The sequence below is a fragment of the Hordeum vulgare genome, chromosome 5H (genome assembly GCF_904849725.1).
Source record: "Hordeum vulgare subsp. vulgare chromosome 5H, MorexV3_pseudomolecules_assembly, whole genome shotgun sequence".
Lineage (NCBI taxonomy): Eukaryota > Viridiplantae > Streptophyta > Magnoliopsida > Poales > Poaceae > Hordeum > Hordeum vulgare.
In genome coordinates this window covers 559,918,411-559,926,242 of record NC_058522.1, presented here as the reverse complement: position 1 = coordinate 559,926,242, position 7,832 = coordinate 559,918,411, and the positions used below count along the sequence as shown (strand labels likewise).

Sequence of the window (7,832 nt, the reverse complement as noted above, 5' to 3'; positions counted from 1 at the left end):
TTAACTACCCGATTTAGCTCTTTTAACCGTTTTTCTGTCAAGGCTAGCGCATAAGTCAGGTGCCAGCATGGCCCGCCGCATTTTATCGACCACCTTCAGTGAACTCCACGGCGCGTGAACCCCACGCCGCCGGGTCGCGGCCGATGGCCCAGTGTCCTCCAGCGTCTCCCGCGGCAGCAGCAGCGGCGCCGGCGGGTGGAGCCGCAGGGTCTCGTTGACCACGGCCTTCAGGTACGGTAGGCGCGGGAGGTCGGCCTCCGTGACGACGGCGCGGGGGGCGACGGCCGCGCGGACCTCGGCCTGGAGCCTGCGCATCTCGTGCGGGTGGTTGATGAGCTCCGCCATCGCCCGCTCGAGCAGCACGAAGGTCGACGCCGTTGCGGCGGCGAGCACGTCCAGGATGATCGATTTGATGCTGTTCGTGTCCAGCTCGTCGGGCCCAGCATCACGTCCACGAAGTCTTCCTCGTGCACAGTGGCGGCACCGGCACGGCGGCGTTGGCGGTGGTCGGCATCCAGCAGCCCGTCCATCTCCTCGAAGACGCGCTTGGCCCTCCGCTCCAGCCCCGTTACCGTGTCCACCCATCCCAGCCACGGCACCGACTCCCCCATCGGCACCGTGCCGAGGAGCTCCTCCATCTCGCCGAACGCCTTCCTCAGCCTCGCGCCGTCGCCGCCGCCTTCCCCCACCCCGCAGTCCGCGCCGCCGAGCGTGTAGCGGGAGATGACCGCGCTGGAGTAGACGACGAGGCTGTCGCTCAGGTTCACGACACCGCCGGCGCGAGGGACGCGGTCGAGGAGCGCGGCGGCCTCCTGCGCCCGAGGGAGGCGACGCGACGCGCGCTGAGCATGTGGACGGCGCAGACGCGGCGCGCCTGGCGCCAGTGGTCGCCGGCCGCCGTTGCCGTAGTAGAAGCGGTCGACCATGAGGAGCCTGGGGCGGCCGGCGAAGTCCAAGTCGCGGGTCTTCATGGCCTCCTCCGCCGCGGCCGTGGAGGACGCCACGACGGTGGGCACGCGGCCGAGCCGCAGGTGCATGACCGGGCCATGGGACGCAGCCAGGGACCGGGGCTCCGGTCCAACTTCATGCCGGCCTACAACGAGAAGTGAACCACCTTCTCGGAAGAGAATTAATCGGCCACATTCAATGAGCCATTCATAGCTGTTCACAAGCCTTTTTTATTCGTAACTACTCCCTCCGTCTCAAAATAAGTATCTCAACTTTATACTAGCTCTAATACAAATTTATACTAAGCTTGAGACAGTTATTTTGGGACGGAGGGAGCACTCGGCAGCGGAGCCCCAAAGGTCCATCTCAATGTGTTTTGTATACTCTGTAGAAGATTATTACAGTGTCGTATGTGTGCTAAACAATGCCTCATGGCTCCTGAACACTTAGTTAAGACTTGAGAGTTCTTCTAAATTTCTGATAAGATGGATGAATCAACCTAAAAAATAGGTCCAGTCGCATTGTCTTATATCTATAAGTTGCTCGAAAGAAATGGAGGGATGCAAACAACTTTTCGACAGTGGTGCTGGGTTAGCTTTAACTTCATGCGGAGAATGGTCTCTGCCGGTTGCCCAAGATCTATTACGAACCCAGTTCAAAAACTGGGATGGAGTGGGTGGGATCGAAGAGTAGCCTGAAGCTGACCAATGTTCTTACTCAGGAGGCAGACAACGCACAACCTATTCGGAGATCGCAAGTTCCCAACAAAATCAAGATCATTGCCTGGCTAATCTTCTGCGACAGAATCAACACACGTGACAACCTTGTCCACAAGCACATCATCACCATCTCCGACTGCTCGTGGTGCCTCTCAACCGGTGAGGACGTTGTCCACCTCTTCATTGGTTGCTTCTTCGCCAACCGCATCTGGCAGCGGTTTGCAATCACTCCTATATCTGACTCCATAGACGACCTCTCGGATGCTTTTTTTCCACAGGTTGTTCCAGCTCGCAGTTCGACGTTTGTTTTACTAATGATCCTTTGGAAGATATGAGATGCCCGGAACGATATGACCTTTAGGGCCATAGATAGGCGCTCTTCTACCTCTGTTAGATTAATAATCTCACACTTGGACATTTCGTCACATAGGCTCTCCAAACCTTGTTACAAGGAGACCGTCTCCTCTTGGAGGGTATTCCTCTCTGCACGTTGTAATGTTCCCCTATAATTCTTTTCCACAGCTTGATGTGACTGTTTAGTAATATATTCAGGTGGAAGTCCTCCCTAGTGATACTAAAAAAAAGCTCACCAATTGGTTCAGAAAGTGGGAGATGATGTTCACTCAACTACATGTATGTTTAGATTCTACTGTCTTCAGTGTTATGCGACCCGGGTGTTGGAGATATCCAATATAGGTAGAGTCAATAAGGATATATCTACCATAATGAGGGACGCAAAGTACCTGGGTCACTGACCCACTGAACGGAGGTTAAGGATACTGTTACTCGGATGATATTCTATCCACTTGAACGCCCAAGGGCTTACTCGGCTGTGCCAGGCACTCGGAGGCAACAGGTGAATAGCCATATGTGGAATCCAGAACATCAAGGGTAATGCGATCTGGTGTTACCAACATTTGTTTTGTCATTTACTACATGCAGTGTTTGTCATCAATACATCTACTTAAACCCCTTGTAATGCTACTAGTTGGGCTGATGGCGCACTGTATATAAATCACCCCCTATTTCATACACAAGGGTTCTCAATTCTTTGTACTCTCCAAACATAAAAGAAAACACAGGTCCAGAGCTCGATATGTAGGGCTATTACCTCCTCCGCGTGGGGCCCAAGCTCGTAAACTCCCGTGTCACACATGTATGGTATTCTCTCCGTTTCAGTTTATAAGGCCTGCACGTATATCTAGGTCGTCAATTTGACCAACTTAATAAGAGACATATATTACAAAAAATATATCATTAGAAACTTTAGATGTTCTATTTTTTAATGATATAATTTTTATGTTAAACAATATATTTTATATAAATCAAATTAACGACCTAGATATACGTGCACGCCTTATAAACTGTGATGGAGGGAGTAGCCAGGGCAAGCCTCGATCAGTATCCCCCATCCTTATTGTCAGAATCAATCCCACGACACTGAGTGTACTGCACGGACCCTGTGACCAAAGCCAAAGTTCACTGGCTTGAGTTGGACATTGTAAGTAATTGCCAAAGGGAAGCCCATCCGTCAAGGTTCGATAAACAAAAGGCATGAAACGACTCTCATCTCACCCGTACCCATCTTCCTTGTCTTCTCCTATCTCACCCACTCTTGTGTAAACCAGTTCATCTGGTCTCGCAAGAATTGTGTATCTAATTGGGTGGAATCCAAATATAGATAGTAGAAACCGCATGTTCTCGATTTGGGTTATTAAAATGATCACACAATAGGAGTTGACGATTATCTCTAATAGAATTGTTGGAATTCATTCAGGATCTGACTGTTCGATTCATCACAACTGCATAAGTATATACTCCATCCATTTCATAATATAGTGCGTCCGCACTTTTTGAGATTTAAATTTGGCTATGAATTTAACAACATGGATGACTACGGCAGGAGCAAAAATTATATTAATTTCATCGTAATCGTTCATGTTAATTAAATTTATGATCAAACTTAAATCTTAAAAAACGGATGCACTACGTTATGGATTGGAAGCATTGCTAAACACATTCGCATTGGAGTTTGTGCATTTTTGTGGGCTATCTGAAACTCTAGGAATGATGTGGTTTTTGACAGACATACAAATATACATTTTTTGCTGGTACTACACAGAGTTCCGGCATCGATCCGTACCTGGTCATTACTCACTCCTGTGGAAACCAGGGAGCCTATGGTTACTGGGTCTATCCGATGGGAGACGGTAGCGCGGGATATCTTCAACCAGTTTGGATGGCAGTCCACTAATATGATAGATGAGTAGACATCTAGGCCTATTTTGCCGATTGTGGCACTTTTCTTTTTAATTTTCCATCTTAATTTCATTTGATCGAGACTATGTTGAACCGTACTTTGTTTGCTTGTTTAATAAAGGGGGTGTATGCATCATGCTGATGCAGAGGCCGGAGGTAATCCTCCTTTTCTAAAAAAATGTATTGGAAGCAATGGTACATTACATAAGAGGAATGAAATCCCCATAAAGCATTATTACTAATGTCATTCTGTCACATCAATCCGAAATTAGAAATTACAGAGGGTATCAAAGTCCAGCGCCGGCTATGGTTTACTAGTTGCTATTTATGTGTGTGAGAGAGGTGCGAGCCTGTGATGTGTACATAGTACGGCATGCTCTTGTGCTGTGAGGGTGAATTCCTTGCTAAACCGTGGCAAAGTCAATAAAAACCCATGAAGTCCACACTAGTATCTTTGTATGCATCCGAAGCAAGCAAGTGGCATTTGAACATGACACCTCAAAGTCAACCCTCGAACTTCTTCCATGCACCAAGTCAGGCTTGGAGGTTCCATGTTCGAATAATTAACCGGAACTTGCTGCAATTAGACATTAGTCCCAAGGTTAGACAGCCTAACCTCCGGCAGTTCAGTTCAGCAGTGACCTCATCGCTTGGATCATCATGGAGTGGAGACGAGGCGGCGACCACGGCGGGCAGTGACCTCATCGCCAGGATCATCACGCGTAATTTTACACTCGTTTGGCAGCACTGTCAGAAGGGAAAAAACCATCGCACAGAAAATTGCAATTAAAACTGACCTCGGGGTTCAGGTCGTACTCTAATCAATACGTGATCTCTCACCTAAATAAAGTTAGGCTCTCATCAATCAATTATACATACAGAACAAGACCCAAGTCCTCAAGTCCTCAAGAATAGCTTAGCTAAGCCAAAGCAATCTGGTTAGTGGGACAAACATGAACTCCACCACCCTTTCGCAGTCCCAGCTGTCCTCAATTTGGTAAGGCTGTCCTCGTTTTGATGCATTAGGCATCTTGCGAAAATTAAATAATCCTAAAACGATAAAACACATTACAGTACTTTTTTCATCACGGTTTAGAAGGCACGGTTAAATTTACATACATTTCCACAATAGATAAGGTTTTGAACGCATTGCATTTACTTCTAACAACTAATTAGTATTTCGTTGTACTATTTTTATATGCATGTGTAGTATGAATGCTATTTTTTAGCTCATCTCACAGCCAACCAATAACCACCTAGATTTCAGAGATGTTTCAAGCACGTCTTCTAAATCATGACGGAGAAAGTAGTACTAGTTGCATGTATATTTATTAGATCACATATATTAATTAAAGGACGGACCAATGCATGCACTTTCTATGGTACGATTTTTGGATTTAAAGAGGTCTCCTAATTAATAACACGCTTTTAGTTGGGAAAGAAATAATGTAATTGGCTTCCACTGCTATTCAATTTCTTCTCCTACCCCAATCTTTGTGTGCCTTAGTTGCAGTGCACCTTCTAAGATGTCTAATGACCGAGACGGAGGGACTACTAGTGTATGATATTACATCTGTAATGCATTGTACTTCCTCCGTCACGGTTTAGAAGGCGTGTTGGAAATTCTCTAGGACCTAGATGATTATTGATTGGCTGTGAAATAAGTTAAAAAATAGCATTCACACTACGCATGCATATAGAAGTAGTACAACGGAGTACTAGTTAGCTGCTAGGAGTAAATGCAACGCGCCTTAAACCTTGACTATTGTGAAAATGCACGTAAAATTAACCGTGTCTTCTAAACCGTGACGGAGGCAGTATCATATATTAGTATCGTATGAAGATTCATTTATTGTCATGCATAACACATACTAGCACATTATTTAATATGATATGATATCATCATGTGATATCTAATCCTCTTTTTTCATTTAGTTCTGTCACCTCATTAAACTTGTCTAGTTGACATAAATGGTACTATGGGCCTGTTTGGTTCCCAGCTACACTTTGCCAAGCCAAATTTTGGCAGCCACAACTTCGTTGCCATGTGTTTGTTTTTTGCCGCACTTTATTGTTCATGTGGCTCATTTGTCATAGAGTCAATTTTTTACCAACTTTTACCAAAGTTTGGCATTCGTTTTTTCAGCCACACTTTGATGCCTTGCCACACTTTGGTTTGGCAAAATTAGTTTTCAACCAAACAGGCCCTATCTATTATACTTTTATTACAACCAACCTAATGCACCATCGATTGTTCATTATTCACGAGTGTAGTGCAGTAGTAGGCTTGTAATCAATCAATCAATGGTTAAACCAAGGCTACCAACTGACACGCTCATATATATTAACACCACTATTAAGAGCAATTCCAACACAGTGACCCATTTTATTCGTTTGAGTCATCCGGACAAAAAAGTTGGTTCAACGGAGCAACCCAAACGGACAAAGTGTCCGCCTGTTGTCTGTTCATTGTCCGTCTCGGCCCAAACTGAACCCAAATTTGATTCACAAATGGGTCCGCGGCGGACGAAAACAAACGCTCCCGTTGTCCGCTCTCGTCCGCTCAAGTCCGCCCTGGACCCACAAATCAGTGACTGCAGACTTCTACCTCCACAACTATCACAACAAGGACCGACGTGTTGGGGAACGTTGCATTGGAAACAAAAAAAATCCTACGCACATACAAGATCTATACATGGTGATGGCCATCTATCAGCGGAGAGATCGGATCTACATACCCTTGTAGATCGCTAAGCGGGAAGCGTTAAGAAACACGGTTGATGTAGTCAAACGTCTTTGCGATCCAAATCGCAAGCCATCCCGCAATCCAATTGCGATCTAGCGCCGAACGGACGGCACCTCCGCGTTCAGCACACGTACAACTCGATGACGATCTCCGTCTTCTTGATCCAGCAAGAGGGAGCGGAGAGGTAGATGAATTCTTCGACAACATGACGGCGTGGTGGCGGTGTTGGTGGAGCTGATCCGGTAGGGCTTCGATGTGCACTACCGAATCAATCTATGAGGTGGAACGAACTAGTGGAGGGACAGAGCGTTGCGCCATGGCTTGGGGTCGGCTGCCTCTCTCCTCTCCACTATATATAGGAGGGAGGCAAGGGGTGACGCCCTAGGGAAAATCCCTAGGGTTGGCCGGTGGCGCACAAGAGGAGGAGTCCTCCTCCTCCGTTTCGGTTTGATGGAGGCGCTAGGAGGACTCCTCCTCCTAGCCGGATTCCTCCCCACCTCCTCAATTCGGGCACATAGGCCCATAGGGGCTGGCCGCCCAGCCCACCAGGGGTTGGTGCGCCACCTCTTAGGCCTATGTCCCCCCCCCCCGGGTGGGTGGCCCATCCCGGTGAACCCCTGAAACCCATTCGTCACTCCCGATACTTTATCGGTAGTGTCTGATACCTCTTCGGAACCCGAATACCTCTTTCCTATATATCAATTTTCGTCTCCGGACAATTTTCAGAGCTCCTCATAATGTCCGGGATCTCATCCGGGACTCCTAACAACCTTCGGTCACCAACATACATCATTCAACTATACGGAAACGACACCGAACCTTAAGTGTGCCGACCCTGCGGGTTCGAGAACTATGCAGACATGACCGAGACACTCTCCGGTCAATAACCAATAGCGGGACCTGGATGCCCATATTGGCTCCTACGTATTTTTACAAAGATCTTTATCGATCGAACCTCTATGGCAAGGATTCAGTTAATCATGTATGTTGTTCCCTTTGTCCATCGATATGTTACTTGCCCGAGATTCGATCGTCGGTATCTCCATGCCTAGTTCAATATCGTTACAGAAAAGTCTCTTTACTCGTTCCGTAACACAAGATCCCGTGACTAACTCCTTAGTCATATTACTTGCAAGCTCATCGTGATGTTGCACTACCGA

General features: G+C 47.1%; 1 pseudogene; it reads right to left on the bottom strand.

Annotated features, from left to right (window-relative positions):
• On the bottom strand, positions 1-4,643 carry LOC123397302 (annotated as a pseudogene).
• Positions 4,644-7,832: the final 3,189 nt, after the last annotated feature.